The sequence below is a fragment of the Lepidochelys kempii genome, chromosome 13 (genome assembly GCF_965140265.1).
Source record: "Lepidochelys kempii isolate rLepKem1 chromosome 13, rLepKem1.hap2, whole genome shotgun sequence".
Taxonomy (NCBI): Eukaryota; Metazoa; Chordata; order Testudines; family Cheloniidae; genus Lepidochelys; species Lepidochelys kempii.
Window position 1 is genome coordinate 18467228 of NC_133268.1, and position 15620 is coordinate 18482847.

General features: G+C 42.2%; 1 protein-coding gene across 2 annotated transcripts in view; it reads left to right on the forward strand.

The window, feature by feature from the left end:
• The window catches only part of ZMYND8 (zinc finger MYND-type containing 8), a 120360-nt gene that overhangs the window by 11132 nt on the left and 93608 nt on the right, over window positions 1-15620 (forward strand). The gene's annotated exons all lie outside the window — the stretch shown is intronic.

Consider the following 15620-nt stretch of genomic DNA (forward strand, 5'->3'; position numbering starts at 1 on the left):
TAACAGCCGTGTTAGTCTGTATTCGCAAAAAGAAAAGGAGTACTTGTGGCACCTTAGAGACTAACCAATTTATTTGAGCATAAGCTTTCGTGAGTTACAGCTCACTTCATCGGATGCATACTGTGGAAACTGCAGAAGACCTTATATACACAGAGACCAAATGTAACTCAGTTCCTACATCAGAGTTCTTACTCTGATGCAAAAACTCTCCTGGGTAGCATTCTCTATATGCGCATTTATATAAACCTGTTCTATATGTCAAACAGACATTCAGCAGGCTCAGTTTGAATAGATATTGCCCCATATGAGGATGGGCAAAACTTTCTTGATTTCAAATTGATATCAATGCACTGCTTCTTAAAAGAACACTAGAGGGTGCTGCATTTCTATTCAAGTTAGGAAAAGATGCAGACAAAATGTTAAATTATTAAACTCGTGCTCTGCTGCTCCCTTCTACACATACAGGGGCAAGAATATGTTTTGATAATTAGTACAGTAGCAGTAACAAATTATAGTGTAACTGGGAGGATGGAGGAGGCTTACTTTTCAATTTTCAGTGCTTGTCTAATAGAATTCCTGTGTCAGAAAAAGTCCTTATTTCTATTTAAGGATACACCTGAAGTTGTATTTTTCATTCCTTTTTAATATTTATATTATAGTAATGGTCAGGATCAGGGCCCATTCTGGTAGGTGCCATGGAAGCACATATGAAGACATGGTCCACATGCTACAAAAAGCTTGTAGTTTAAGGACCCAAACTTCTTGCAAACCACTCTGAGGCCTAAAGAGGAGCATTTATGGGGAGAGACTGGTGCTTATTCAGCAAATATTGCTCTGCCTTTTAATAACTTCCCTAGATTTACGGGTACTTATGAAAGTTGTGCACAACAGACAGAAATCTGGAGATTTAGTTGGACAATTATGTAAAATTTCATCCTCTTTTCACTGTGCCCAAAATCAAATAACTCTAACAAATATGTGGGAGGTAAGCATTTTTTTGTTTGTTTGTTTTGTTTTTTAGTTTAAGTTCCTTAAATAATTAAGAAGGAAACAGGAAATGGCATATGAAGAATTTGCTAAGAAGAATTGAAAAAATAAGCTTTGCCAGTAAAAACCATTGGAAAACAGATATTTTGTAAGGTAAATTTTATAAATATGGTAAAGGTGTAAGATTAAACAATATGGTAATTTTTTTTAATGCAGTTATATACTGGTTAGTGGTTTTATGGTGGTTTTTTTAAATTGCATTTGGGGTTATTTAGCTCTTTATAGTATTGTAACAAACACTGGAGCTTACCTTCAGTGTGAATTTAGTAGTAAAGAAATGTGCCACACTGTAGCCAAAATCTGCCATTTGTAGAACAGGTATGCCACAGACAGTTACATTACAAACTTCCATTCCTTACCCCTCAGGATACATGAACACTATTGTGGATTAAACAAGAATGCAGTCTTCATGACCCATTCGATCCTTGCACTCTAGACAAGGCATCTCCAAACTTTATGAGACGAGGGCCATATTAGATTTTTGAAGGGGCTTTGTGGGCCGAAGCAACTGTGAAAGAAATTAAATATATGCAAAATTGTTAAAAAAAAAACACTACTGTGTCAGTGTTGCGTTACATTCTAAATCAGGTATAAAAGTTAATCGATGCAGGTACTGTAAGTTGGCTCCCCTTTTTGGGTCTGCTCTGCCCCGGGCCTGCTCCCTTCACCCTGTGCCTGCTAGGCGTGCCTGCTCTGCTGAAGAAAATGACAAAGGATTGAAAGTTTGGCTGTACTTTGGTAAGAGAAGCTCCAGGTTCCCATTGTTGGTTGAGACTGTTTAGTTCTATTAGTGCTGTAGTTAAAATTTAACCATTATGAAATTGTTAATTTCCATCTTCTTTACTACATTTATTGGAGATGTAATTAAGCATCTGGCTTGTATTTTTACTCTAAGGCAGGGGTCCGTGCCTGCTCGGCTGCAGCAGCAACTCTTCCCTAAGTTGGCTCCCCTTTTGGGGGGACACTGGCTCCCAGGGGCACTCACCCCACTGCACAGCTCAGCTGAGCTACCCCTTTCCCCCCGGCCCCGCATGAGCTGCTGCCAACGGCCCCTCCCTCTGCCTGCTCGAAGTGCCTACTCAGCTGTTTGCTTCTCCCCTGTTGGTTGGAGGGCCAGATAAATGGAAGCCCCGGGCCGAATCCAGCCCATGGACCGTAGTTTGGAGACTCCTGCTCTAGACTGCTCGCAAGGGTGTTAATACCAATTGCAGGGAGCAGATTGAGACTGTTGGTGGTGGCACTCCATGCTACCCTTCTTTCTGTTTTCATTGGCTTCTAAGCTTTCATTAACATATCCAAAAGATTCTAGTTGCAAGTATTTTGTTTTGAAAGTGAACTGATGCATTGCTGACCCTAGCAGAGTGAAACAATAGTTGTAAGGGCCAAATGCTGAAATGCTCCCCACCCTCATGATAGGAATGGAAAGTCTGAAGCCTAGCCAAACCATCATGGATGAGCAGAGCAGGCCATATAGGAAGACTTAATCTAGAGGATTCTGGTGGCAAACCAGGAAAAGTACAAAGGAATGGCCAGTACTAGTAATTTTTATGTCATGGCAGTGTCCAAAGGCCTCAGTCAGGATCTGAGTTACATATGCATATGAACACATGATCCCTGTCTTGAAGAGTCTTCAGTCTAGGACAGTGGTTCCCAAACTTGTTCCGCTGCTTGTGCCAATTTGGTTACCTGCCTAGTCCACAGGTTCAGCCGATCGCGGCTCCCAGTGGCTGTGGTTCGCTGCTCCAAGACAATGGGAGCTGCTGGAAGTGGCGCGGGCCGAGGGACATACTGGCCGCCACTTCCAGCAGCTCCCATTGGCCTGGAGCAGCGAACCACTCTGCCACAGGTCCTGCCCCAACTCCATCCCTTCCCACCCCCTTCCCTCAGCCTGCACTGGCCTTGCTCCTCCCTACCCCCCCAGAGCCTCCTGCCCTCCACAAAACAGCTGATCGGGAGGTGTGGGGAGGGAGTGGGAGGTGGTGATCGGCAGGGCTGCCGGTAGGTGAGAGGCGCTGGGAGCGGGTTGTGGGAGCTGATGGGGGGCTGCAGACATATTATTGTGGCTCTTTGGCAATGTACATTGGTAAATTCTGGCTCCTTCTCAGGCTCAGGTTGGCCACCCCGGTCTAGCTGGTGCCATTGCAGCCCCCTGGTGGTCAGAAGATGCACCTACAGCCCAGTTTGAATGAGTGATGTTTGAGCTAGGCTACAGGGATGCATGAGAGGGCTGACAAATGCATGTCATGTGAGTTGTGTGATCCTTGGCTGCCATGACTCAGTCCGGAGAGGGAGCATAAGCAGCTCCCATTAATCTCAGTGGAACGTTAACTCTGAAACATAAGAGTGAGAATTTTAAATTCAGCATTGTTTTTTCACAGTTTATCATTTTAGCAGAAGTATCCAGCTACTTCGGAGTTTTGTGTGAATTTGAGGATTGGGGAGTGCATGAGAAGAGTACCTCTGATTTTCTGTCTGAGCAATTATGATGATTTATGTTCTTCCTGTCCTCTAGGAACTGAGATAACTATTGCCATTAAAAGGTTTTTTTTAAATGTTCAAATTCAAAACAATTAATGTAGCTACATTGGCAGTCCTTGACTGTTGGTGTAATTTTTTTTCTACATTTTAAATAGGTCTCTACCATAATATAGTTGTAGGGGGAAGTGGACACAGTAGCATTCATTTGCATTACTTAGTAGTAATGAAATTCAGATAATAGTATTTGCCTGGATCATGTTTATGTAGGATTACAATGTTTGGAGAAATCCAATATCCAGGATGAGCTAGATGTTATCTAATTACCTTTTTGCATTCCATGCAGGAGAGCCAATTATGGTTCTCCTGAGGGCATTCCACAAAGACACAGGAGGAATTTCACAACAAGGGCAAAATGCAGGGGGAGGAGCTGAGCTGGAATGGAGAGGTGTAGGTCAAAGATAACTTGCATGACAAAAGTGAAAACTGAATTAAATGCTAGTTTCTGTGCTAAACTCATCCTTTACCAGCCTGTGGACAAATGCTGCATAAAAGTGGTTTTGACTTTTTGTTTTGTTTTAAATGAGTCCCCCTTCCCTTCCCCCGCTTGTGAAATCCTCTTGGTACTTCCAATGAAGTGAGCTGTAGCTCATGAAAGCTTATGCTCAAATAAATTTGTTAGTCTCTAAGGTGCCACAAGTACTCCTTTTTGCGAATACAGACTAACATGGCTGCTACTCTGAAACTTGGTACTTCCTGATTCACTGACTAAAACCCAGAATGTATCATCTTCTGTCCTCACAGATAGCATGGTTTCAATAAGCCTTCTAGCAGTTGGTATGTTGCATTCTAGGATCTCTTCAGAAACTGGGAAGTATCAAGAGTATTACACAGAGGAGAAAACAATTCTTTACAAAAACCAAAAATCAACACCACAGGTAAACTCACACATGCGTCTGAATGTCCCACAAAGCCTGATATATGGGACTTCGTACAGAAATCTGCTGAATTCAGTTTTAATTTTTGCTTTGCAGCTCTTTGTACAGTTACAATGTTGTATACAATGCAACTACTCCTATGGACCCAATAGAGTCTCTGGCCCTTCCCCACCCTATGTGACTTGTAGAATTATGTAAGCATATTGCAGTTTTAAGAACAAAGTCAAATGCATTGAATAAAAGAGCTTGAATACTAATCGCACAATTCAAGATTGCTACTTATGTAGTCTAACTAATGAAGGTAATCATTCTGAGCTACTGCTCTTGTTACCTTATTAACAGATAGCACTGTTGATACAACTCAGTTCACCCCCTGTTCTCTTCTCCCTACTTTTGTGCCTCCACCGTTTTAGAACAATGGCCTTGATAAGGACATAAACACCTTCACAGCAAGCCCAGCTCTGACTTTTTTCACTGGGGCCTTGTCTACACTGCCACTTTACAGCGCTGCAACTTTCTTGCTCAGGGGTGTGAAGAAACACCCCCCTAAGCACAGCAAGTTTCAGTGCTGTAAAGCGCCAGTGTAGACAGTGCACCAGCGCTGGGAGTTGCATCCCTTGGTCCCGGCGCTGGGAGTTACTCTCCTCGTGGAGGTGGGTTGTTTTTTTTTTTCAGAGCAGTGAGAGAGCTCTCTCCCAGCACTCAGCCACTAAACAAGCCACAGCAACACTTTAACATTGCCAGTGTAGACTAGCCCTGGGTTGAGCTCAGGAAAGCATTTCATCATAGTCACCAGGTACCAATTAGTAGTAAGAAAGTTTAACAAACATTGAGTACGTATCAGACAGTGCAAGAAAAGAGTATATCACCATCTTCTGCAAAAAGAAACTCCATAGGTACTGAAATGAATATAATTGTGTGTGTACATGCTAGTTAATGAGAATGAAATGCATGCTAATGGCAGGCCAGCCTTCTACTTCTGTTGTGAAGCCAGGTCTCCTGTATCAGGGAAAGGCCACAAGTAGAACAAGTGGTGCTTGTTCTCAGTTTTATATTGCAAACTCATTATCTTCTTCAGTCCATCCACAAACATGAAAAAGACAAGGTCCCAGCCCCAAGGATTTTAGTGTCGGTTAGGCATGTGCAATACATTACAAAGGCCGGAAAGCATGGAAACATTGATGGAGATATCGGAAACTTTGTGAAAGTGGTTTTATGATATATTTGATGGAGGAGAGGTAGAATGATTGGCACACAGGGCATAAGAGGCTGTTCCAAGTGTAGTGGTGGCAAGAGGAAAGTTGTACAGCCCAGAGTGGGAGAAGGAGACAAGGAAAGTAATTAGGAGAGAGGATTGGGAATAATATAGAATGAAGAGGAGGAACTGCAGGTGTGAAAAGCCTTGAAAGTCACACCATAGCTACATTTACCATGCAAAACAAGGAGTTGGTGACGAGATTAAAACTGGGGATGAGCTGGTCATGATTTGTAGAGGTGAGTGGTGATGAAGTCAGAGATTGGAAGAGGGAAGATTATGGTAGCAGCAGATATTTTCCATTACCAATCCTTGTAATTTTTTATTACATTGCTTATGATATTTTAGTGTGCTTCTTAAAGACGCCGGCTCCTGCAGTCTTTTGAATACATGAGAATCTCCACTTTTATTTAAAAAAAGAAAAAGTAAGTTTATGGCTTCTCATGGTTCCAGAGAAATGCTTGAAAACATGTAGCCTGAAGGATCAAAAATTACAAGGTAGATGAAAATAATCCAAAATGTATCTTATTTAATTTATAAATTTAAAAACAAAAGCCAATCTCATGATTGTTGGTGACCCTGATTCATGATTTTTGAATGTTATTGCAGTACTGTATTTTGGATAGACTTGGAGCGGGAAGTCCAGAAAGGAGGTGGTTACAGAAGTCAAGACAAGGTTTAGCCAACACAGAACGTGGTTTAGCAGTAGAACTGGAAAGGAAAGGAAAGGACAGGACATTTAGAAAGGTTCTCATGCAAAAAAATCCCCAAATGTCCAAAGACATGGTTGAGGTGTTTGTTCGTTTGTTTGCTTGTTTTTTTAACATAGAAATCTTGGAACCAAGATCTGTGGATAAACTGGAGCCTTAATCACCAGCATATAAAATAATTAATTGTAAAACATTGTCAAGAGAGATGTCAGCTTTTCTTGGAAGGACCCACCCAGTATTCTAACACCTACATGGGCTAATGGAAAATAAAATCAGATGTGCCCTCACACATAGACTAATGATGCGCTGGTATAATAGCATTGGAGCCAGAGTGTTCACTCACACTCAGTCAGTCCCAAACCACTCTTTTCTGCCCGGGGAGTTTCTCCCCAACTTGGATATTCCTGTTTCTGCACAAAATATCCTATTACGTACAGGACAAGTCCTCCACGGGGCCTCAGAATCCTTTACACTGGCTGCTGCAGCACCTTCTTTAAAACACCACTGCAGCTAGGAATCTAGCATGCTTTGGAGATTTAAGTATGTCTTTGGCAAATGACTGAGCATGAACAGAGACATTCTTTAAGAGGAGGACATGCATATTATTTCAACATATGAAAATTTCTGCTGAGAACTATTATTCTCTTATGCCCTGCTTTAATAACATGGCAAATACTTTTAACACCTATTACAAATAAATAAATAAAATCAGCCTCTCCAGTCTGCATACTTAATCTACAGTGAGACAAGGAAGAATCAGTATGAGCCATAACAAACAAACCAAACCAGAAGTGTTACAAAAATATTGTCCAGATAGACAAGTGAATGTACATCTGGCCACTACAGAATGTACATCTCTCTAGCTTGGTGGCAAATCAGCTCATCTCAGTCACGTGGCCTAGGCAGACTCTCTTTGTGGGCCTCTGACAAAAGTACCAGCTCCTCCAGCAGGTCAAATAGCTGAGCCTCTGGCAGTAATTCTAGAAATGCAGGAGCTCTAGAGTCACCTCTAGACCCATTTAGTGAGATGTTTAAAACAGGAGCTCCAGGGTGGGGACAATTTGGAAACTGCTGCTTAGATTGCAAATCTCTAGCTCTAGCCATGATCTATAGGCAGTTACTGGCACTGCGGCTTGTTCAGAATAAAATGGGGAAGGGGAACAATCTCTGTCAAGGGAAGACACTGAATTAGTGTTTAGAATTCCATGTTCAGAAGACAGGCCTCTTGCTCAGAGACTTAGAAACCCCAAGTCAGTCTACAAGCCTTTTAATGCTAGAGAAATGTAATTTCCTCCCTCTCCCCTTTCTGCTTTTCCATCAGGAATGTGACTCCTCTTCCATTGTGTGTGTTTGTCTCTCTCTCTCACACACACACATGCACACACGCAGGACTGTGACCTGTCTGTCACCCGCTGGACTGTCTCTCCTTTCCTTGTGGGTTTTTAATCCATTAGGCTTCTCTTCTGAGGCTGTGAACAACCCACTTATTTCCTTATGGAGTGTATATTCTCCCCCTCCCCCCTTCAAACACCTCTTCCCTATTGGCTCTCTTTTACTTTTATTTCCAATTGTATTTCTCATTGTATGTTGGGAGATTGGAGACCTGTCTCGGGCTGCTGCAGTTTTCTCTGCTTGAATGAGACCTCTGCCAGTGTTAGACAGAAGGTGTGGTGTTTGGGGCTATCCAGGAAACACTCCTCTTGCCCATAGTGAGCAGTGGGCAGAGTTTCTGGAGGTCTCTGGAGGATGGCACTCCCTGTCTTTGGTAGGTGCCTCCAATGGTCCTCTTAGGACGGGGTGGGCAAACTTAATGGCCTGAGGGCTACGTCTGGGTGGGGAAATTGCATGCAGGGCCATGAATGTAGGGCTGGGGCAAGGGGTTGGGGTGTGAGAGGGGGTGCAGTGGGCAGGAAGGGGCTCGGGGCAAGTGGTTGGGGCGGAGGAGGGGTTCAGGATGTATGAGGGGGCTCAGGGCAGGGAGTTGGGGTGCAGGAGGGGGTGTGGAGTGTGGGAGGGGGCTCAGGGCAGGGGGTTGGGCTGCGGCAGGAAGCTCAGGGCAAGGGGTTGGGGTGCAGGAGGAGGGCGGGGTGCAGCAAGGGGCTCAGTGCAGGGGGTTGGGGTGCAGCAGAGGTTTGGGGTGCAGGCTCCAGCCCGACGCCGCTTACCTGGAGTGGCTCTGGGGTGGCAGCGGCATGCGCTGAGGCCAGGGCAGGCTCCCTGCCTGCCTGCCCTGGCCTGTGCCACTCCTGGAACTGGCTGGTACCACATTCCTCTGGCCCCAGAGGGCTCCACGCGCTGCCCTTGCCTGCTGGTACCTCCCTCAAAGCCGTAATGGGCTGGATCCAGCCCGCGGACCATAGTTTGCCCACCCCTGTCTTAAGAAATGGTGCCTCCTACCTGTAGTGAATGGTGGGGCGCAGTTTTGGCACTCTTGATGGATGGCGTATCCTGACTAGAGCTGTCGGGGGGGGGGGGGGATAGCTTCTTGCTTCTGGCAGGTGGGGGTGAAGTTTGTGCAGGATGAACTCTGCCTTTCTTATTTTTCTCCTTTTCCCGCATCTCCTCTTCTCCCTTCCATCTACATATGAATGGCCATACTGGGTCAGACCAAAGGTCCGTCCAGCCCAGTATCCTGTCTACTGACAATGGCCAATGCAAGGTGCCCCAGAGGGAGTGAACCTAACAGGTAATGATCTAGTGATCTCTCTCCTGCCATCCATCTCCACCCTCTGACAAATAGGCTAGAGACACCATTCCTTACCCATCCTGGCTAATAGCCGTTAATGGACTTAACCTCCATGAATTTATCCAGTTCTCTTTTAAACCCTGTTTTTGTCCTAGTCTTCATAACCTCCTCAGGCAAGGAGTTCCACAGGTTGACTGTGCGCTGAGTGAAGAACTTCATTTTATTTGTTTTAAACCTGCTACCCATTAATTTCATTTGGTGACCCCTAGTTCTTATATTATGGGAACAAGTAAATAACTTTTCCTTATTCACTTTCTCCACACCACTCATGATTTTATATACCTCTATCATATCCCCCCTTAGTCTCCTCTTTTCCAAGCTGAAAAGTCCTAGCCTCTTTAATCTCTCCTCATATGGGACCCATTCCAAACCCCTAGTCATTTTAGTTGTCCTTTTCTGAACCTTTTCTAATGCCAGTGTATCTTTTTTGAGATGAAGGGACCACATCTGTATGCAGTATTCAAGATGTGGGCATACCATGGATTTATATAAGAGCAATAAGATATTCTCCGTCTTATTCTCTATCCCCTTTTTAATGATTCCTAACATCCCATTTGCTTTTTTGACTGCCGCTGCACACTGTGTGGACGTCTTCAGAGAACTGTCCACGATGGCTCCAAGATCTTTCTCCTGATTAGTTGTAGCTAAATTAGCCCCCATCATATTGTAGGTGTGGTTGGGGTTATTTTTTCCAATGTACATTACTTTACATTTATCCACATTAAATTTCATTTGCCATTTTGTTGCCCAATCACTTAGTTTTCTGAGATCTTTTTGAAGTTCTTCACAATCTGCTTTCGTCTTAACTATCTTGAACAGTTTAGTATCATCTGCCACCTCACTGTTTAATCCTTTCTCCCAATCATTTATGAATAAGTTGAATAGGATCGGTCCTACGACTGATCCTTGGGGAATACCACTGGTTACCCCTCTCCATTCTGAAAATTTACCATTTATTCCTACCCTTTGTTCCCTGTATTTTAACCAGTTGTCAATCCATGAAAGGATCTTCCCTCTTATCCCATGACAACTTAATTTATGTAAGAGCCTTTGGTGAGGCTTTCTGGAAATCTAAGTACACTATGTCCACTGCATCCCCCTTGTGCACGTGTTTGTTGACCCCCTCAAAGAACTCTAATAGATTAGTAAGACACGATCTCCCTTTACAGAAACCATGTTGACTTTTGCGCAACAATTTATGTTTTTCTATGTGTCTGACAATTTTATTCTTTACTGTTGTTTTCAGCTAATTTGCCCGGTACTGACGTTAGACTTACCGGTCTATAATTCCAGGATCACCTCTAGAGCCCTTCTTAAATATTGGCATTACATTAACTATCTTCCAGTCATTGGGTACAGTAAAGGATTTAAAGGACAGGTTACAAATCATAGTTAATAGTTCTGCAATTTCACATTTGAGTTCTTTCAGAACTCTTGGGTGAATGCCACCTGGTCCCGGTGACTTGTTACTGTTAAGTTTCTCAGTTAATTCCAAAACCTCCTCTAGCGACACTTCAATCTGTAAAAAGAAAAGGAGTACTTGTGGCACCTTAGAGACTAACCAATTGGTTAGTCTCTAAGGTGCCACAAGTACTCCTTTTCTTTTTGCGAATACAGACTAACACGGCTGTTCCTCTGAAACTTCAATCTGTGACAGTTCCTCAGATTTGTCACCTACAAAAGACGGCTGAGGTTTAGGAATCTCCCTAACATCTTCAGCCGTGAAGACTGAAGCAAAGAATTCATTTAGTTTCTCCGCAATGACTTTATCATCTTTAAGTGCTCTTTTTGTATCTCGATCGTCCAGGGTCCCCACTGGTTGTTTAGCAGGCTTCCTGCTTCTGATGTACTTAAAAAACATTTTGTTATTACCTTTTGAGTTTTTGGCTAGCTGTTCTTCAAACTCCTTTTTGGCTTTTCTTATTACATTTTTACATTTAATTTGGCAGTGTTTATGCTCCTTTCTATTTACCTCACTAGGATGTGACTTCCACTTTTTAAAAGATGCCTTTTTATCTCTCACTGCTTCTTTTACATGGTTGTTAAGCCACGGTGGCTCTTTTTTAGTTCTTTTACTGTGTTTTTTAATTTGGGGTATACATTTAAGTTGAGCCTCTGTTATGGTGTCTTTGAAAAGTGTCCATGCAGCTTGCAGGGATTTCACTCTAGTCACTGTACCTTTTTAATTTCTGTTTAACTAACCTCCTCATTTTTGCATAGTTCCCCTTTCTGAAATTAAATGCCACAGTGTTGGGCTGTTGAGGTGTTCTTCCCACTACAGGAATGTTAAATGTTATTATATTATGGTCACTATTTCCAAGCGGTCCTGTTATAGTTTCTTTCTTGGACCAGATCCTGCGCTGCACTCAGGACTAGATCAAGAATTGCCTCTTCCCTTGTGGGTTCCTGTACCAGCTGCTCCAAGAAGCAGTCATTTAAAGTATCGAGAAATTTTGTCTCTGCATTTCATCCTGAGGTGAAATGTACCCAGTCAGTATGGGGATAATTGAAATCTCCCACTATTATTGAGTTTTTTATTTTGATAGCCTCTCTAATCTCCCTTAGCATTTCATCGTCACTATCACTGTCCTGATCAGGTGGTCGATAACAGATCCCTACTGTTATATTCTTATTAGAGCATGGAATTACTATCCATAGAGATTCTATGGAACATGTGGATTCATTAAAGATTTTTTATTTCATTTGATCCTACATTTTCTTTCACATATCGTGCCACTCTCCCCCCCCCCCCCACCTGACCTGTTCTGTCCTTCCGATATATCTCTTGTTTTTCTTTCTCTTCCTGCTCTCATCCTTTCCCCCCACCCCTACCCACTTCCCCATTGTCTCGTAATATCTTACCTCTTCAAAGCATTGTACTGCCCAAATGCTAGCTCAGGGGTGCCTAGGGTGACCAGATGTCCTAATTTTATGGGGACAGTCCCCATATTTGGTGCTTTGTCTTATATAGGTGCCTATTACCCCCCACCCCTGTCCCGATTTTTCACATTTGCTGTCTGGAGGCCCAACATATGGCTTGCGGGTTGTACACGGCCCATCAGTGAATTTCATAAGGCCCACGGCCTGCTTCAACACACTATACTAATGGCTGATTCATTATCATTTTGTTGTCATGTGTCTCTCGCTTTGAGACAAACTTCAGCAAACTGGTTTCTGAGAAACAACCTCAGACTTTTAACTCAGAAAATAAACTCTTTATTTGTGATTAGGGAGAAGGTTATGTGTGTTTTCCTGTTTTTCCCCCTGTGTTCTTTAATTCTTATACACGTTTTATGCACTGATTTCTTTGTTTTTAAATAAACAATACTATACATAGAAACAACCTTTCTAAATACATACGAAACAAGAAGAAAAGGAGTACTTGTGGCACCTTAGAGACTAACCAATTTATTTGAGCATAAGCTTTCGTGAGCTACAGCTCACTTCACGAAAGCTTATGCTCAAATAAATTGGTTAGTCTCTAAGGTGCCACAAGTACTCCTTTTCTTTTTGCGAATACAGACTAACACGGCTGTTACTCTGATACAAAACAAGCGGAACTTAAAATATAAATCAATACAGGGTGACTTTAAATCTTATTTAAAAACGTAGAATCTGTTTAGCCCACACAAGGATGTGCTTAGGTTTCTGAGGCCCTCCTGTGTAATAACGTTGTGCACCTTTGTACTAGCTAATTTTATCTCTGCAACCGCTCTCTCTCTCTCTCACCTTAACAAAGCTCTTTGATTTCTTCCCCTCTTCTTTTTTTTCTTTGCTCTTCCCCACCCAAAACATTCACAACTCCCATGAAAGAGAATTGGTCAAGCAGCAGTAGGAATTGTCTTTTGTTACAGGATAACAGACATCATTTACTGATTGCACCCCTGATTCCTGTAACTCCTTAATTTGAGCTTCCATCTACTGTAGTAAAATGTGTCTAACAGGGCCAAAAAAACAGAGAAGCATTCTCCTTCCTGATTTCATATTTTTAAAATAATGGACAAACCCCAATTCTGAGCAGTACACCCTTTCTGGGTTTTGTTCTTGTTTTACTGGCTTATGACCAAAGACAAATAGACCAGTCTTTCTAGTCAGGCCTTGAATAAAAAGGGTAGAACTTTAGGCCTCCTCTAAGGCTGTTGCTGTTGCCACTCTGTGCATCAGCCAATAAGTTACTGTCTCCTGTGTGGCCGATCTTCTCCCTAAGGACGAGTGTGTCATCTTGGCGATGTGCCCAGGCCCAGCCACCATCAGCACCATTGCTTTCACAGAGCCACGTCTTGCTTAGCAGAGAGCATTGACAAATACTATGGTCAGTTTTATTCGTTCATTGCACTTCATAGGGAGTTAAGTTTTTTGTTTGTAATGTGAATGATATCAGAGCCACACAGATTGTTGTCTGTCTAATGAGAATACATTTTAGTAGTTGATAATTCCCTTTCTCTTATAGCTACTGCATGGAAAAAACCAACACCTGCATATTTATGCATCAGAGGAAATAATCCTTTGCTGCACAGTGTTTTAGGCACACAGTGAGAAAGAAACCTGCTTTGAAGGGCTTGAGCTATTAATAGAATACTGCTGCAAATGCTCACTTGAATGTCATGCATTTCCAATGTTTTGTTGCTGCTGTAGTGGGCTGTACGTTTCCCTTAATAGAGGCATTCTGTTTCTGCTACATTCCTAAAACAGAACTAAACTGCCCATGTAATCCGTGAGCCTTCCTGATCTCTGCCCTGAAAAATATTGCCAGGGTTAAAAGGGAAAACGCTTCCAGCAGAGACTCCATAATTGGTTAGGAAATAAGTGAGCATTGCACTTGGGGCTTTCAGTCTGCTGGTACAGCCTAAAATGCAAGTGCACTGAAAAATATACGCTGTTTTGTGACATGGTGGGTTGGGATTTCCTCTTAAAAGGTGCTTGTTGTCTCAGAAACTACTTTAATTCAGCATGCAACACTACAGCCTAGGATTATTTTTTGTATTGAATTGCACATATGTGAGTCAGCAGATTCACAATGGAAAAGCATTTATACTCCGTGTGGTAAACTGATTCTGTCCTTTCAGGTGGTGTGGTGGGGTTTATTAGCTTTATTTGTAGAGGTTGTTTTAGGAATCAATAACTCTTAAGGGCAAAGTAGGAAGTCTTGTGCAGGCTTCACTGGCAACTAGACTTCCTCCTAATTTCAGGGAGAGGCTTTTTACTGCCTGCTTTTGTACAATCCTGTGTTCTGCATCAAATCCCAATTCAGTATTGTAAGAATGTTTAGCTTTGCTTTGGTTATTTTAGTTCATTTTCTATTTAATGTTTAAATCTTAAATCTGTCCCGTCCCTTCCCTTCCCTCCTCCCTCTTTGTTTATGCAAAAAAAGTTTGTTTAATAAAAGGTCACATTTTCATAATCAGTCTCTTTTTGTCTATAACGTCCATGAGCACTGTAATTTGCAGGTGCCTATACAATTTTTTTGCTTCCCAGTTTTTCAGGTGCAATATTTTGAGTACAAATGTAAAGACTAGGCCGAGGCCTTTGTGAAAGTTTGGCCCTTAACATCTCCATCTGATTGTGCCTTTCCCTCTCTTGGCATAGTGAGAAATCTGCTACTCCTCTACATTCTGCAGTAAGAAAGAGAATTGAATCACAGGATATTTGGAAGAGGATGAACGCTCATTTTATTTTAGTAAAGTGATTGAGAAATGGCTCTAAATCAAACTGATTGTTTAAATGGATTGCATTTTAACTCAAATCATATTCTATTTTTTTCAAATTCCTTCATTCTGCAAAGTCTTAATCTAGGGTAAAAACCAAAGTAAAAAGCTGTAAAATCTAGAGAGTTGTGCTGATGTTCATGCTTCCATCTGAAAGCAGACTGGTATTTTTCCACATGCTGAAACCCATATCTTCTTCAGACCTACATCTTAAAAAGTACTGAATCTGACAGGGTTAATAGACAGGAAGCGGCAGCTGCAGCCGACTAATACGGAAGTCAGATTTTTGTTTAACTGACAGATTTGGAAGGCCTGAGGGGTGGGGGAGGGGGAATTGGAGAACATAGTATCTGGTGTGATATTGACAATTTGTATTATTTTCTGCAGCATTTTGTTTTTAAATTAGGAGAAAGGTAGATGTGTGTGTAATGAGCTCCCTACTCTATAATCTGAAATACATTATACAATAATTTTTGTAGAAATCAAACATTAACTATACTGTTTACACTAAGTATTTAATGGAATTGTGCTCTGTGTATCTGACTAGTGGGTGGGGGTTTGGGTTTTTAAAATGTAATAAATGATTCCTCCTGATCCTTCAGTATTTGTTTAATTTTGTTCCCTCCCATGCATGTTCTGTTTCTAGATGCGCTCCTCCCTTTTCTAATCATGGCTTTCACTAGGTGGGCAACACTTCAGAACGGCAGCAAAGTGAATTTAGCTTTTCTCTTAGAAAGAATAGCT